The sequence below is a fragment of the Crotalus tigris genome, unplaced genomic scaffold (genome assembly GCF_016545835.1).
Source record: "Crotalus tigris isolate CLP2741 ecotype Arizona unplaced genomic scaffold, ASM1654583v1 scf7180000023714.847513, whole genome shotgun sequence".
NCBI lineage: Eukaryota > Metazoa > Chordata > Lepidosauria > Squamata > Viperidae > Crotalus > Crotalus tigris.
In genome coordinates, this window is record NW_024100136.1 from 23,743 (window position 1) to 40,478 (window position 16,736).

The window sequence follows — 16,736 nt, forward strand, 5'->3', positions numbered from 1 at the left end:
TGGAGTTTGGCTTGGACAAATGTGCCACACTTACTATCAAACAAGGAAAAATAGTGAAAACTGAAGGAATCAAGATGCCCCACGAAAATAACATTAAGAGTCTGGATGAGGAAGAGTACTACAAATACTTGGGTATCCTTCAAGCTGACAACATCAAGCACACTGAAGTCAAGAAAAAGATTAGAGGTGAATACATCAAGAGAGTGAAGAAGATCTTAAAGTCCAAACTCAATGGAGGAAATACCATAAAGGCAATCAACACCTGGGCAATCCCAGTCATTAGGTACACAGCTGGAATAGTGGACTGGACTCAAGCAGAACTAAAAGCAATGGATAGGCAGACCAGAAAAATAATGACAATGAATCATGCCCTTCATCCACGCAGTGACATTGATAGACTTTATCTACCAAGGCAAATAGGTGGGCGTGGAATGCTACAAGTACATCAGATGGTTGAAGAAGAAAAAATGGCTTTGGAAGAATATCTGAAGAACAATGATGAAGATGCACTGAAATTAGTATATCAGGAAGGCTTACTAACTACTGGAGAGACCAAACTGGCCTACAAGAAAGACCAAATGAAGAACAGAATAGAGGCATGGGAAGACAAAGCACTACATGGCCAATACATGAAAAAAATAGCTGGGAAAGCAGATAATAATAAAACCTGGCAATGGCTAAGAGCAGGAAAATTGAAGAAAGAGACCGAGGGACTAATTCTGGCTGCACAAGACCAAGCCTTAAGAACAAATGCATACAAAGTCAAAATTGAGAAGACAGCAACAGACAGTAAGTGCCGCCTATGCAAAGAAGCTGAAGAAACAGTGGACCACTTGGTAAGCTGTTGCAAGAAGATTGCACAAACTGATTACAAGCAGCGGCATGACAAAGTAGCAACAATGGTGCATTGGAAGATCTGCAAAAAATATCATTTGCCTGTAAGCAAAAACTGGTGGGATCATAAAATAGAGAAAGTCATAGAAAATGATAAAATTAAACTGCTCTGGGACTTCAGAATTCAAACAGACAAGCACCTGCAACATAACACCCCAGACTTAACAATTGTCGATAAGAAAGACAAAAAAGTCTGGATAGTGGACGTGGCAGTGCCTGGAGATAGCAGAATAGAAGAGAAAGAACTGGAGAAGATAACAAAATACAAAGACCTACAAATAGAAATAGAAAGACTGTGGCAAAAGCAAGCAAGGGTAGTACCAATAGTCATAGGCTCCTTGGGTGCAATCCCAAAACAACTGGAGCACCACTTGAACACCATTGGCATTGACAAATTCGCTATTAGTCAATTGCAAAAGGCGGCCTTACTAGGAACTGCTTCCATCCTGCGACGATATCTGTAATACCATCAAACATCCACATCTGCCTATCCCAGGTCCTGGGTAAGGACTCGATAGGTAGACAAAATGCCAAATCCAGTCTGAACATCTGGCTGACTGTGCGATGATCGATAATAATAATAATAATAATAATAATAATAATAATAATAATTATTATATTATTATTATTAGTATTATTATTATTATTATTACTCTATTTCTATTTCATAGAAATAGAGAAAGTCATAGAAAATGATAAAATTAAACTGCTCTGGGACTTCAGAATTCAAACAGACAAGCACCTGCAACATAACACCCCAGACTTAACAATTGTCGATAAGAAAGACAAAAAAGTCTGGATAGTGGACGTGGCAGTGCCTGGAGATAGCAGAATAGAAGAGAAAGAACTGGAGAAGATAACAAAATACAAAGACCTACAAATAGAAATAGAAAGACTGTGGCAAAAGCAAGCAAGGGTAGTACCAATAGTCATAGGCTCCTTGGGTGCAATCCCAAAACAACTGGAGCACCACTTGAACACCATTGGCATTGACAAATTCGCTATTAGTCAATTGCAAAAGGCGGCCTTACTAGGAACTGCTTCCATCCTGTGACAATATCTGTAATACCATCAAACATCCACATCTGCCTATCCCAGGTCCTGGGTAAGGACTCGATAGGTAGACAAAATGCCAAATCCAGTCTGAACATCTGGCTGACTGTGCAATGATCGATAATAATAATAATAATAATAATAGTAATAAAGTTGGAAGGGACCTTGGAGGTCATCTAGGCCAACCCCCTGCTCAGACAGGAAACCCTATACCATTTTGGACAAATGGCTGTCCAGCCTCTTCTTAAAAACTTCCAGTGTTGGAGCATTCACAGCTTCTGGAAGCAGGTTGTTCCATTGGTTAATTGTTCTAACTGTCAGGAAGTTTCTCCTTAATTCTAGATTGCTTCTCTCCTTGATTAGTTTCCATCCGTTGCTTCTTGTCTTGCCTTCAGGCACTTTGGAAAATAGCTTGACTCCCTCTTCTTTGTGGCAGCCCCTCAGATTTTGGAACACTGCTATCAAATCAGCAACAACACACAAAACTCCAAGAATCAGCGACAAATGCCTCACCCCACAGCGTCTCCTTAAGTGTCAGTCTCCAGTTGTGCCTTGTGGAGAGGGGCGGGCCGCTCTCCTCCCCAGTAGTTGAGCCTGCCTGGGTTGTTCCCTCCTTCTCTCCACTCTCCGTGTTCTAGGATCAGGTGAGGGTGGGCCTTGGTCATCGCCTGAACTCTGCCTCTCCGGTTCCTCCTGTCCCACTCCTGAAGGGCCCTGGCCTGCCTCGGCCTGTTCTTCCCTACATTCCTCTGGAGCCACAGACACCTCTCCCTGGCCCTCCATAGGGTCCTGTTCCAGCTCATTTTCCTCTTCAGATTCAGGCTCTGATGGAGCCATGACAGATGTCCTTGTATACAGGCAAGGTCTGAGTTCTTGAATGATTGTGTTGACAGTGATGAAACCATTGGCTGCGCATCCGCAGATAGCCCTGACAAACAAGTTTGTTTAGTGACCGTTCAACAGTACAACGGCACTGAACACTGTGACTTATGACCGTTTATCATAGTTATGGCTTTTGCAGCATCCGCATGATCATGGGATCAAAATTCAGGTAGTTCATATTTATGACCTTTGCTGTGTCCCGGTGTCACGTGATCCCCTTTTGCGACCTTCTGACAAGCAAAGTCAGAACGGAGGAAGCCTGATTCACTTAACAACCAGGTTACTAACGTACCTACTGCAGTGATTCGCTTAACATCTTTTTGGCAAGAAAAGTCGTAAAATGGGGCAAAACTCACCAATTGTCTCACTTAAGAACAGAATTTTTGGGCTCAATTGTGGTTGTAAGTCGAGGACTGCCTGTATAAGGTTGAACTGTGACAACTGGATCAAAATTTGTTAAACTGAGATTTTGCATTGCTCAACTACGCAACTTCATCAGTCAAAATAAAATTAAAATGATTCAGCCTTTAGCCTGGACGACTCAGTCTTCACTGACATATTGCAATAATTTTTGGGAAAAACCCTTGAAGTGGTGTGGCAGGGGTTGGCACCTACAACGACTCTCTGACTCTCTGTCTAATTTTTTTCACAGGAAGTCCTTGGCTTACGACCACCATTGAGCCCAACATTTATGTTGCTAAGTGAGAAATTTGTTAAGTGAATTTTGCCCCATTTTACGACTTTTCTTGCTACATTTGTTGAGCAAATCACTGCAGTTGTTAAATTAGTCACACGGTTGTTAAGCGAATCTGGCTTCTCCCATTGACTTTGCTTGCTGGAAGGTTGCCAATGGGGACCACATAACCCCGCGATGCTGTGACTGTCATAAATGTGAGTCAGTTGCCAAGCATCTGAATGTAAATCACGTGACCATGCGGATGCTGCAATGGTCATAAGTGTGAAAAATGGTCATAACTTATTTTTTTCAGTGCCGTTGTAACGTCAAATGGGTCACTAAATGAAATATTGTAAGTCAAGGACCACCTGTATTTCGACGGATGAAGTTGCTTGGATGAGCAACGAAATGTCTCAGTTGAACAAATTTTGGTCCAGTCGCCATGATTTTAACCTTATACAGTAGATACCTGGATGATGGAGGGACCGGTTCCACAGAGAGAGGTTTTTCCGTGGACCAGAGGGGGCGTGGTTTCGTACATTCTCTGCATCCTGTGGATGGGGTTTCCCTAGTTTGCGTGGCCTGGTTTCTAGCATTACGCAGCCCAGTGCAGGTCTATGGACTGGGGTTGGGGACCCCCGTCCTACATCATGTTTTTCTTGCCTAAATGTAGAAACTTACTTGTAGAACCTTTCTTGCCTAAATGTAGAACCTTACTCAGATGGGGACCTTACAGTCCCCATCTGAGGTGAGATCACCTCAGATGGGGACTGCAGCCAAGAAATTAAAAGACGCTTGCTCCTGGGGAGGAAAGCTATGGCAAATCTAGACAGCATACTAAAAAGCAGAGACATTACCCTGCCAACAAAAGTACGTATAGTCCAGGCCATGGTTTTCCCAGTTGCAATGTATGGCTGTGAAAGTTGGACCATAAGAAAGGCTGAGCGCAAAAAAATTGAGGCCTTTGGACTATGGTGCTGGAGAAGACACCTGCGAGTCCCTTGGACTGCAAGGCAATCAAACCGGTCAGTCCTAGAAGAGATCAACCCCGACTGCTCTTTAGAAGGCCAGATCCTGAAGTTGAAACTCAAATACTTTGGCCACCTAAGGAGAAGGAAGGACTCACTGGAGAAGGGCCTAATGCTGGGAAAGATTGAGGGCAATAGAAAAAAGGCACGACAGAGAATGAGATGGCTGGATGGAGTCACTGAAACAGTAGGTGTGAACTTAAATGGACTCTAGAAGATGATAGAGGACAGGAAGACCTGGAGGAACGTTGTCCATGGGGTCGCGATGGGTCAGACACAACTTCGCAATTAACAACAACAACTTTTTTCACCATTGAATTTCATTTTGTTAGATAGCGCCCAATGTTCAAGTCTGTCAAGATCCTCCTGTATCTTAAGACTGTCTTCTGGAGTGTTGGCTATTCCTGCCAGCTTGGTGTCGTCTGCAAATTTGATGAGTTCCCCATCTATCCCCTCGCCCAAATCGTTGATGAAGATGTTGAAGAGCACTGGGCCTAGAACAGAGCCCTGGGGCACCCCACCACACACTTCCCTTCATGTAGATGCAGTTGTGTTGAGGACCACACGCTGAGTACGGCCGGTCAGCTAGCTATGAATCCATCTGGTGGTGATGCTGTCTAATTGACATTTTTCTATCTTATCAAGTAGTAGGTTGTGGTCCACTTTATCAAATGCCTTACTGAAGTCCAAGTAAATTATATCCACAACATTCCTCTGATCCACTAATTTTGTCACCTGGTCAAAGAATGGAATAAGATTTGTCTGGCATGATCTGTTTTTGACAAACCCATGTTGGCTTTTAGTAATGACTTTGTTTGCCTCTAGGTGTTCGCTGATTCATTGTTTGATTATCTTCTCCAGAATCTTCCCAGGTATTGAGGTCAGGCTGATAGGTCTGTAGTTTCCTGGATCTATTTTTTCCCTTTTTTGAAGATGGGAACTACTTCAGCTCTTTTCCAGTCCTCTGGTAGCTCCCCAGTGCTCCAGGATTATTGTAAGATATAGTTCAGCGGTTCTGACATCACATCTGCCAGTTCCTTCAGAACCTTGGGGTGTAGTCCATCTGGTCCTGGTGATTTGAACTCATCTAGGGTGGACAGGTGCTCACTTACCATTTTACTACTAGTAGTATTATTATATCTGAGAGGGAGGGACAAGGAGAGAGGGAGAGAGAAAGAGAACAAGACAAAAGATGAATAAGAATTGAAAAAGAACCATAAAAGGTCAGGCACATTAATTCATGAATCATAAGCATTTCCTCTGAATCTTGCTCATTCAATTTTTTGATAATTGGAAACAGAATTGAATTTCCACTGCCGCCTTGTGATAAATTTCCAAATATGACTCAGTCTAGCCGGCTGAGTTTCAGTTTCTCCTGTTGGCCTCCCATCCTGTCTGACACACCCACTTAGATTTTTGAAATGGACCAAGATAATCTATGTGATTGGAAACGGTGCTGTTCATTTTTAGCTCTCTCTAAAAGTTTTGGGGGGGGGCATCAAAAGGAGTTGGGAATTGCATTCTCCCTTGCAAAGAATCAGTCTAAAGGATCCCCTGTGGGAGATTCAAAAATGAGGATTAAAAAAACTAGCTGACAGTTTTTAACCACAAGAGCTTGCTCATAATAATGACACTAACTGCTCATGCCTGTGCAGGTGCGTTCTAATAAAACGGAACCTGTGAACCAGGCCAAAGCAAATGGGGAACTAGGCAAAGGGTGGGGAGGAATATAAATACGGGTGGGGGATTCACATGGGTGAGTTAGGAGTTGTGGGGGATCCATCACTGGAGGGTTTCAAAAATAGACTGGACAACCATTTGACTCAGATGGCGTAAGGTCGCCTACCTTGATCAGGGGTTGGACTCGAGAACCTCTGACGTCCCTTTCAGCCTTATGATTCTATGAACTCTATGCCCTTTTTCTCATTAATTTCCTAAATTCTCCACCTACGGGTTTTTAGAAGGTCATTTAAATGATCATGCTTCGTATTGTAGAGCCAAAAATAGATTACTTGAGGCTAGATTTAACTACAAACGGGAGGTGAGAAATCGCCGTGTCATCACTGCAACAGAAACTTGGTTAAAGCCCTCTGTTCCAGGTAGTGCTGTTTGCTTGATGGGATTTTCAGCATTTCGGCTGGACGGGAGTTTTGCTCTTAGTGGCAAATCCCGGGGAGGGGGGTGTCCGTGATGTGGCAGGTTCTTCCATAATTGATTGTCTTACTGGCCATTCCAGCTGGATATCTCCCTACTGCCTTAAACTCAGCTTGGATGAGACCAAGATGATTGACTTGGCTGTGGCTGGCTCACTTAAAACAATCACATCAGTTGGAAGATAAAAATGCTTCTCATTTAACGCCCGTTCGTGATCATGCATAATATTGTGGAGTGTTAGTATGTAGTATGTGTAACTTAGCAATAGCACTTAGCACTTAGGCTTATATACCACTTCACAGCGCTTTACAGTCCTCACTAAGTGGTATACAAGCCTATTGCCCCTAGCAACCTGGGTCCTCATTTTATTGACCTCGGAAGGATGGAAAGATGAGTCACCCTTGAGGATCAAACTCCTCGCAGGGAGCAGAGTTAGCCTGCAATACTGCATTCTAACCACTGCACCCCTAGGGCTCCTTTATAACTTTATATAACTGAGTTATATGCAAAGGAGCAGGATGATTTGTCCAATCAGCTTTCCTTTATACCTTTCTTTGATGTCTTAACTATGAAAAAGAATGGAAATTGCTGCCCAGGGTCCCTATGCTGCATAGAGAGAGAGAACCCTTTTTTATTCTGAAACATTTTGAATCAATTGTAATTCAATGATCTTCCTGTTCTGGGTTGCTTCACTGGGATCTGGCATGCTAGGGCACCAACTCAGGGCCAGATCTGGCCATCAGTTTCCGGCTTGGAACAAACCCAGAGAATGTGTTTCAATCCTTCTGACAAACTTCTTAAGCAATCAAAAGGAGTTGGAGAGTTAGAGCAGGGCTTTTCAAACAGTGGTACGGGTACCACTTGTGGTACATTGGCACATGACAGGTGGTATGCGACCATCCTAGAAAAGTGATAGTGGGAGAGGGGAAAGAGCTGAACCGGTGGGAGCACCACACAAGCCTGAGCGAGAGATGGCTGGAGCTGCAGGGCTGTCAGGGCTCAGTGGAAGCACCAGGATCAGCACCAGGCTCCAGCTGGAGCTCGGCGCTGATCCTGGTGCTTCTGCTAAGCCCTGAAGAAGCACCAATCAGCTGGAAAGCAGCACTGATCCTAGTGCTTCTGCTGAGCCCAGAAGCGCCGATCAACTGGAATGTTGCAGCATCTCCAGGGTCTTGTGATTTACATTCAGATGCTTGGCAACTGATTCATATTTATGACGGTCACAGGGTCACAGTGCCCCAGGTTGACCAAAACCTGCTGCAACTACCCAGAAGACAGAGGGAATAAAAACCAAACACCATCCCACCCCACCCCCGCTTGCCAATCCTCAAAAGAAATGCTCACAACAATGAAAACCTCGGACAGGAGGAAGAGTGTCATTGTAACTTTGAATAATCACTAAGTGAGCTGTTGTAAGTCGAGGACTACCTGTACTTCATCACTTTTTTCCTTTTTTTTTTGGTCATCAATTTGGCAATATCCGAGTACCAGGTGTCAAAAACTTGATGACCTCCCCCCAAAAAGGAAAAAAGTGATGAAGTACAGGTAGTCCTCGACGTACAACAGTTCGCTTAGTGACTGTTTAAAGTTACAATGACGCTCTTCCTCCTGTCCGAGGTTTTCATTGTTGTGAGCATTTCTTTTGAGGATTGGCAGCGGGGGGGGGGTGTTTGGTTTTTATTCCCTCTGTCTGCTGGGTGGTTGCAGCAGGGACACTGTGACCCTGTGACCGTCATAAATATGGATCAGTTGCCAAGCATCTGAATGTAAATCACAAGACTCTGGAGATGCTGCAACATTCCAGCTGATCGGCGCTTCTTCTGGGCTCAGAAGTGCCAGAATCAGCGCCGAACTCCAGCTGGAGCCTGGTGCTGATCCTGGCGCTTCCACTGAGCCCTGACAGCCCTGAAGAAGCACCGATCAGCTGGAAAGCTGCACTGATCCTGGCGCTTCTGCTGAGCCCTGACAGCCCTGCAGCTCCAGCCATCTCTTGCTCAGGCTTGTGCGGTGCTAGTACCGGTTCAGCTCATTCCCCTCCCCTGCTACCACTTTTCTAGGATGGCCACGTACCACCTGCCAAGTGCCAATGTACCACAGGTGGTACCCCTACCACTGGTTGAAAAGCCCTGGTCTATACCATTTCAGACAAATGGTTGTCCAGTCTCTTCTTAAAAACTTCCAGGGTTGGAGCATCCACAACTTTTGGAGGCAAGTCGTTCCACTGATTAATTGTTCTAACCGTCAAGAAATTTCTTCTTAGCTCTAGGTTGCTTCTCTCCTTGATTAGTTTCCATCCGTTGCTTCTTGTCCTGCTGTCAGTGAAGTCAAGTCAAGCCAGTCAAGATGTCTGTTATGATTATAATATCAAAGCCTCCCCTCCTTTAATGTGTGCCAGCAATCCAGGTCAAAAGGAGCAGAGCTTTGATCAAGCCATGGTTGACTTTTTTGACACCTCGCCCTCTTGGAGGCTCCTATCTTCAATCATGTTTAATTGTACCAGTGTTATGTTTTCCCGTAAGCCACCTACAATCAGTGGGAGATGAGGATCTATGCAAATGGCTGCACTTTCCCTTTTGGTGGCCTAGAGCGGATGGGGTCAACTCAGCTCCTGTGGGTCACTTGAAACAGGTGAAGGAACAGCCTCCTTCACGCATGCTCTATTATTGCATACAAAGCTGTCATTCTGGTAACATCTATTCTGACTAAGAGGTTAAGTGTTAATCAGAGGACTGAAGAAGGGCAAAAGTAGTTCTGCCCCCCAAATGGGAAAAGGACTTGTGTAACCTTAGTGAAGAGAAGGACCAGGGGTGACCTGATAGCAGTGTTCCAATAGCTGAGGGGCTGTCACAGAGTGGAGAGGGTCAACCTATTTTCCAAAGCACCTGAAGGCCAGACAAGGAACAACGGATGGAAACTGATCAAGGAGAGATTCAAGCTAGAAATAAGGAGAAACTTTCTGGCAGTCAGAACAATCAACCAATGGAACAGAAGTTGCCTTCAGAAGTTGTGGGTGCTTCATCACTGGAGGCTTTCAAGAAGAGAGTGGACTGCCATTTCTGTCAGAAATGGTGTAGGGTCTCCTGTTTAGGTGGGGGGGGGGTTGGACTAGATCAGGGGTAGGCAACCCAAAACACTCAAAGAGCCACTTGGACCCGTTTCCCACCAAAAACAAAACACCGGGAGCCGCAAAACCCTTTTGATATCTAAAATGAAGATAACACTGTATATATCCTTTTTGCCTTTATTATAGGTGTGTGTGTGTGTGTGTGTGTGTGTATGTGTATGTGTGTGTATGTATATATATGTATACATATGGACTTGCAGTTTACGGAGGAGGAGGAACATCAAGGCAGGCTGGCGTTCCTTGACGTTTTGGTCCATCGCCAGCCTGATGGGACCCTTGCTACTAGGGTCTACCGCAAGCCCACGCACACCGATAGGATTTTGCATTTTAACAGCAACCATCCGGTGGCCCACAAGGTCAGCTGTATTAGAACCCTGTTTAAAAGAGCTGACTCACACTGCAGCACGGCCAAAGCTAAGGCTGAAGAAAGGAAATACCTGTTCCACACCTGTAGACGTAATGGATACCCCAATAAATTTATCAGGCGCCACAGTGCTCTATCCAGACCTCCCCATAACCCACCTATTGGGGAGCTACTTCCACAGACTACACGTATTACTCTCCCCTATGTCAGTAACGTTTCTGAAGCCACGGCTAGGCTATTGTCACCCTATGGAATAAGGGTGGCACATAGACCGGACTGCACATTGCGTTCCTGTATCATGAGGTTGAAAGATCCACTCCCCGTTACTGAGAAATCTGGGGTGATCTATAGAATCCATTGTATAGATTGCCCAGGTAATTACGTGGGAGAAACCTCTAAAAGAGTAAGGACAAGAATACAGGAACACAAGCTGGCAATAAAAAGAGGGGAGCACTATTCACAAATCCTCACTCACATGGTAGAGCTTGGACACAAGTTTGATTTCAATGGGGTGCAGGTTATTGCTAGTGATGTCTCCAAGAGCGGCAGACTCCTCAAAGAGGCTTGGTTCTCAGACTGTAACTCTATTAATCGATGTGTGGAGTTACATCCTGCACACCAGGTCATGAAAACCTGGGAGGCACGCATTTGTTCCAGACAGAGGAAGCACCCCACTGTTTGCAATCTCAATTGTTCCAACGAAGAGATAGACAACGAGGTAAGGACGATCCTACCATCTGGGGTGCCCCCGGCTATTAGCAATTCCTGCGCGCACCCATTGATGAATGAAGAATTCGTTGACAACAGCAACCCACCCCCTAATGCCCTGGATGCCCCGAACACTCCTCCCCTTCCCCCTCCCTTTCCTCGATATTGCGTCCGACCTACTGACTGCAACCGCCCCATTAAGGGTCCCATCATGCGTTCCCAAGTAGTACGGTGGAAACGTGAGGGCGCACGCGCGAAGACCGCAGTTGGAATTTCCTCCGAAGGGAGAGTTGAATCGGACACCAAACTGACAGGAACGGAGATCGCAACGAACTGCTGTGCATTGGGGGCTATAGGGGAAGATGGGAGCACGCATGGGGTAGCATGCCCCCTGAGAGTGATACGTCAGACAGGGGGGGAGGAAGATAGCCAGATCTGGGATTTCATCGCAGGATCGGTCTGCAGTTACACATGTTACTCTAGTGCGTAGTGACATGGAATGCTCGCCTCCCAGCCTAGGAGCCGCACGCAACAGAGAAGTAATCAGCTGCAAGAACTTAGAACTCAGAAACACTTCTGACATGAGTGATGAGAGGATCAATCGACCGGGCCCCATAACGAGGTCTATGAGCCGTGTGCAGGCGCGTCTGTGCCTATAAACGAGTTCCCCCACCCTCTGGCTTTTAACACCCTGACGATGATGGCAGCAATATAGCCATCGAAAGCTAGGTTATTTATTTATTAAACATTTAATTGTTTTACCTCCTGGTGCTCGTTTTTATCATATATATATATATATATATATATATATATATATATATATATATATATATATATATATTATATACATACTACATACATACACACACACACACCACAACACACACACACACACATTAAAAATAAAAGTAAAAATATGACTCTTGGGAATATACATACTATTAAAACAATGATCACCAAGAGAATGCTTTAAGAGAATAAAATTACATACACACACAGGTAAAAAAAGGATATATGCAGTGTTATCTTCATTTTAGATGTCAAAAGGGTCTCTCTCTCTCTGTCTCTCTCCCTCCCTCTCTATCTGACCTTGGTCTGCCACTCCTCTTCCCCCACTCTCTTTCTTTCTCTCTCTTTCCTCTCTCTCTCTTTCTCTCTCTCTTTCTCCCCCCCCCCTCTTTGAGCCTTCCCCTGTGGCTCCCAGCCTCCTCTGCCATTTGCAGAGAGAGACAGAGACAGAGAGAGGCAATTGCGCTTCTCTCTCTCTCTCTCTCTCTCTGTGTGCGTGTGTGTAAAAGAGAGTGCACTCACAGTGTTCTCCGAGGAGCTGAAAAGCTTATTGGGCGGAGCTCCTCCTTTTGCTGTGTCTCTGTAGAAAGCAGGAAGCAGGAAGGGCAGGAGAGAGCTAGCTAGCCCAGCTATGCTGGCTCAGGAATTCTGGGAGTTGAAGTCCATGAGTCATAAAAGAACCGAGATTGCCTACCCCTGAGCTTGTCGGAGAACAGCTTGAAACCAGCTTGCCAGGTGAGCAGCAGATAGGAGAGAGGGAGGGAGAGAAAGAGAGAGAGAGAAAGAGAGAGAGAGAGGGAGGGAGAGAAAGAGAGAGAGGGGGAGGGAGAGAGAGAGAGGAAAGAAAGAGAGGGAAAGAAAGAGGGGGAAGAGGACTGGCAGACCATGGGCAGATAGAGAGAGAGGGAGGGACAGAGAGAGAGACAGCGAGAGAGAGACCCTTTTGACATCTAAAATGAAGATAACACTGCATATATCCTTTTTTACCTGTGTGTGTGTGTGTGTGTATACATACATACACACATACACACTCATACATACATACATACACACACAGACACAGACACAGACACACACACCTATAATAAAGGTAAAAAGGATATAATGCAGTGTTATCTTCATTTTAGATATCAAAAGGGTTTTGTGGCTCCCAGTGTTTTGATTTCGGTGGGAAACGGGTTTAAGTGGCTCTTTGAGTGTTTTGGGTTGCCTACCCCTGGACTAGATGATCTACAACAGTGGTGGCGAATCTATGGCACAGGTGCCAGAGGCGGCACTCGGAGCCCTATTGTGGGCACACGTGCCGTTGCCCCAGTCTTGCCTCCGTCTGCAACCCTCTCCTCATCAGCCCTCCTGGAGGACAGTCACCCCTGAGCATGGCCCACGTGGAGCAGCGCAGCCAAGGACATGGCAGCCAGGCAGCGTAGACAAGACTCTGCCCTCATGCCCCAACACACACAGTTGATGCTGCGGGGCACGGGCAGAGGGCGTGGCTGCCATGGTGCTGCTGGGCTGCCTGAGCGATCTGTGGCGGGCCCTGGAGGCGGTGAGTGGCCCTGCGAGCAGGCAGGATGGGGCAGAGCAGGGGCAGGGCAGGGAGTGGAGCAGGGGCAGGGCAGGGGGTGGGGCAGGGGCGGGGCCAGTTTTTGGGCACTCGGTCTCTAAAAAGTTCACCATCATTGACCTACAAGATCCCTTCCAACTCTGTTATTCTAACCAAATACCGGGTTCCTTGAACTCACAGTGGCCATGCAGATGCCACTGAAGCAGGAGACAGCTGCCGTCTCCATCTCCTTTGTAGTCAGAGTATATCTTCCAAGCCACGTTGTTTCTTTGGGGAGAAAACTGGTGGCTGCTCCATATGAACCACACAGCCTGGAGTCACACCATCTGCTAAGCCAAGGTTAGCATAAAAATCATGGTCAGACCAAACCCATGGTTTCTAGAGTAGTCACTGCAATACCAGGAGACTTAAATCTGGCTAGATTTTCAGCTGTGGGTTTAACACCATCACCGCTTCTTGCTTACGTTTGTCCTCAGTCCCAAGCTGGACCAAGGACAATGCATCTGGTGTACATTCAACTGTGTGAACCCAGACAGGAGGGTTAACTCAACCTTTTCTGAGCTTCCTCTCTATCCAGAGATACCACACCATCTACAGATCACCAGGACCTCTGGAAATGGCTGACCTGGAGCTTTTGCTTTCCCCACGATATCCTCAGGTTATCAAAATGATATCTGCAGTCCACCTTCCCGTAAGCTGTCCAAGCAGATAGACAGATGTTATACCTGTTTTGCCTATCCCAAAAATAAAACCTAGCTTGATTTTTGGGGTGGGCCCAATATAAACCCTACCCCCAAAATAAGCTCTAGTTTTGAGGTGAAGTGCATGCCTAAAAATCAAGCTAGGATGGGGGTGGGGGTGGACTTGCCCCACGCGTCCCGCACCCACTTACCATTGCAGCCAGGCCTCCCATCAATCTACATCTGCCTCACCTCGCCAGCCCACTTCTGCAGAGCCCCTGGCCTGCATTTCGCCATCGGATGCCTTCCACAAAGGCCACTGCAGCAGAGAACCGAGCTACGGATTCAATCTGTAGCTCGGTTCTTGGCTGCAGAGACCTTTCCGGAAGGCCTCTGATGGCGAAATGCAGGCCAGAGCTCTATTCTCAGCTGCAGAGGCATTTCCTTCGGCCGTAGAAGTGGACTGGCTGGGTGAGGCTGTCGGTGTCACTGCCGTGAGGTGAGACTGTGGAAAAGACACTCCCCGAAAATAAGACTTGGTGCCTCTTTTGGAGGCAAATAAATAAATATGACTGTGTCTTATTTTCTTATATCATTGTCCCCTTTACAGGCTTTTATAGAACTTCCAAGTAGGAACACTGTTGTGCTAATCAAACATTTTTTTACAGCTGAATAGAGACATCTCTCTACTAAAAATTGGTTACAAAATCTCTATAAGGCAGTATTTCTCAACCTTGACAAATTTAAGGCATGTGGACTTCAACTCCCAGAATTCCACAGCCAGCAATGCTGGCTGTGGAATTCTGGGAGTTGAAGTCCACATGCCTTAAATTTGTCAAGGTTGAGAAACACTGCAATAAGGTATTCTAAATTACAAAGAGCCGTGGTAGCGCAGTGATTAGAATGCAGTATTGCAGGCTAATTCTGCCATCTGCCAGCAGTTCGATTCTCACTGGCTCAGGATTGACTCAGCCTTCCATCCTTCCACAGTTGGTAAAGTGAGGACCCAGATTGTTAGGGACAATAAATGCTGACTCTGAAAACCGCTTAGAGAGGGCTATGAAGCACTGTGAAGCTGTAGATAAGTCTAAGTGCTATTGCTAACTTATCAATGGCCTATTACATTGATGACGAACCTTATAGAGACCAAATACCAAAACTGCAACCCAAACCCCACTTATTTATTGCAAAGTGCCAGGGGTGCATCAGCATTGTGGTGCCCTCAGGAGGGCATGGCTGCAGTGGTCATGGCAGACTGGGTGAGCATGGCCGGGGCCAGTCCCTCACCATCTCCAGGGCATCCCCTGGGGGCCAATGCCGCTTGCTTGCTCACTTTCTGCCCCATCGCTTCCAAACGCCATGTGCTCGCTACTCAGGCGAACTCTGCTGGGGAAACGGTATGCGTGCCCACCGAGAGGGCTCTGAGTGCCACCTCTGGCACACGTGCCATAGGTTCGCCAGCACTGGCCTATTAGAAGCCATACGATATTTAGATCTGTTGGTTATTCAAGCTATCTTAGTTATCCACCTGTATTTATTGTTTAGATTGTTTCCCCCTCTACCTTTTTTATTACATTTTCTATATTGTTTTAATATATATTTCTATCAAAAATATCTTTGAAATCATAATAGTAAACAAACCATGATACAGAGTTTATTTTTTAGCTGGAAATACTCACACATCAAGCAATCATTGGCAATAAAGATAAATACAAGACAATGCTCCACATGCACAGGAACTAACAAGACTCTCCAACAGAAAATTCTATGCATGAGAAAACATCAGGCTGAGAGATGTTAAATCCCACTCCACCCCCCTTATCCCTACTCCTAGAGAATGAAACCAAAGAGGAAGTTGTAAGGACTCTCTTTGGGGTGTACACGAGATATCCCTGCCTCAAGTCAGGAAGATCCCGTTTGAGCTTTTTTAATCACGGTTTTCTTCCCTACAAAATGTGGGAAGCAATAGTGGCGAATATCTGTAACTCAGGTGTAAGATGAGGGTGAGATTTCGTTCTCGTAGCTTCTGAATATTTCGTTATCAGGCACAACACTGGAGAACAAACCCACTAGGACAAGAGTCAGCAGTCCATCTGCATTTAAAAGATGAAGGCCACTCTTTCAAAGACAGTAAAGTCCACATTTTGGACAGAGAGGACCGCTGGTTTGAAAGAGGGGTCAAAGAAACCGTCTGTCAAAACTGAACAGACGGGGAAGGATACATCATCTATCTCCAGTCTACAACATAGTCCTTTCAGCAGTTCCAAGAAGGCCCCACGCCCAACTGTACCACTCAGGTGACCCTGAGGACACAGATAAACCTCCAGGTGGCCTCAATGACTCTCTAAAAGAAGGCAGATGACCAGCTGTCTGCAAGGAGTATAAATCCTTCCATTCCCCACCATCCAGTCAGAGCGGAAGAAGCTTCTTGGATGAGAAGTGAAACTTCTTCAAAGAAAAACAAGACAGTCCAATTGTCTCATGAAGAAGCATCTTTGGGATAACTGACCTGGATGACTGAGAATCTCCATAGATATGCTAGTTAACATCTTCAGTGGAGTTTAGGGCAGGGCTTTACAACCTTTTCAACCACTGTACCACTTTTAGGATAAGGCAATATCCGAGTACCACCAGTCGCCAAGCAAGGTTTCAAAAACTTGATAAAAAAAATGATAAAGTACAAGTAGTCCTCAACTTACAATTCGCTTAGTGACTGTTCGAAGTTACGACACTGAAAAAATTGACTGATGACCATTTTTCACACTTATGACTGTTGCAGCATCCCCAGAGTCGTGTGATTTACATTTGGATGCTTGGCAA

General features: G+C 45.7%; 1 long non-coding RNA gene across 1 annotated transcript; it reads right to left on the minus strand.

The window, feature by feature from the left end:
- Positions 1-5,447: 5,447 nt before the first annotated feature.
- Positions 5,448-12,254, minus strand: LOC120297849. The gene is made up of 2 exons (XR_005553904.1): positions 12,195-12,254; positions 5,448-5,673 (listed from the first exon to the last, which is right to left on the minus strand). It is a non-coding gene; the product is annotated as an uncharacterized LOC120297849 (long non-coding RNA).
- Positions 12,255-16,736: the final 4,482 nt, after the last annotated feature.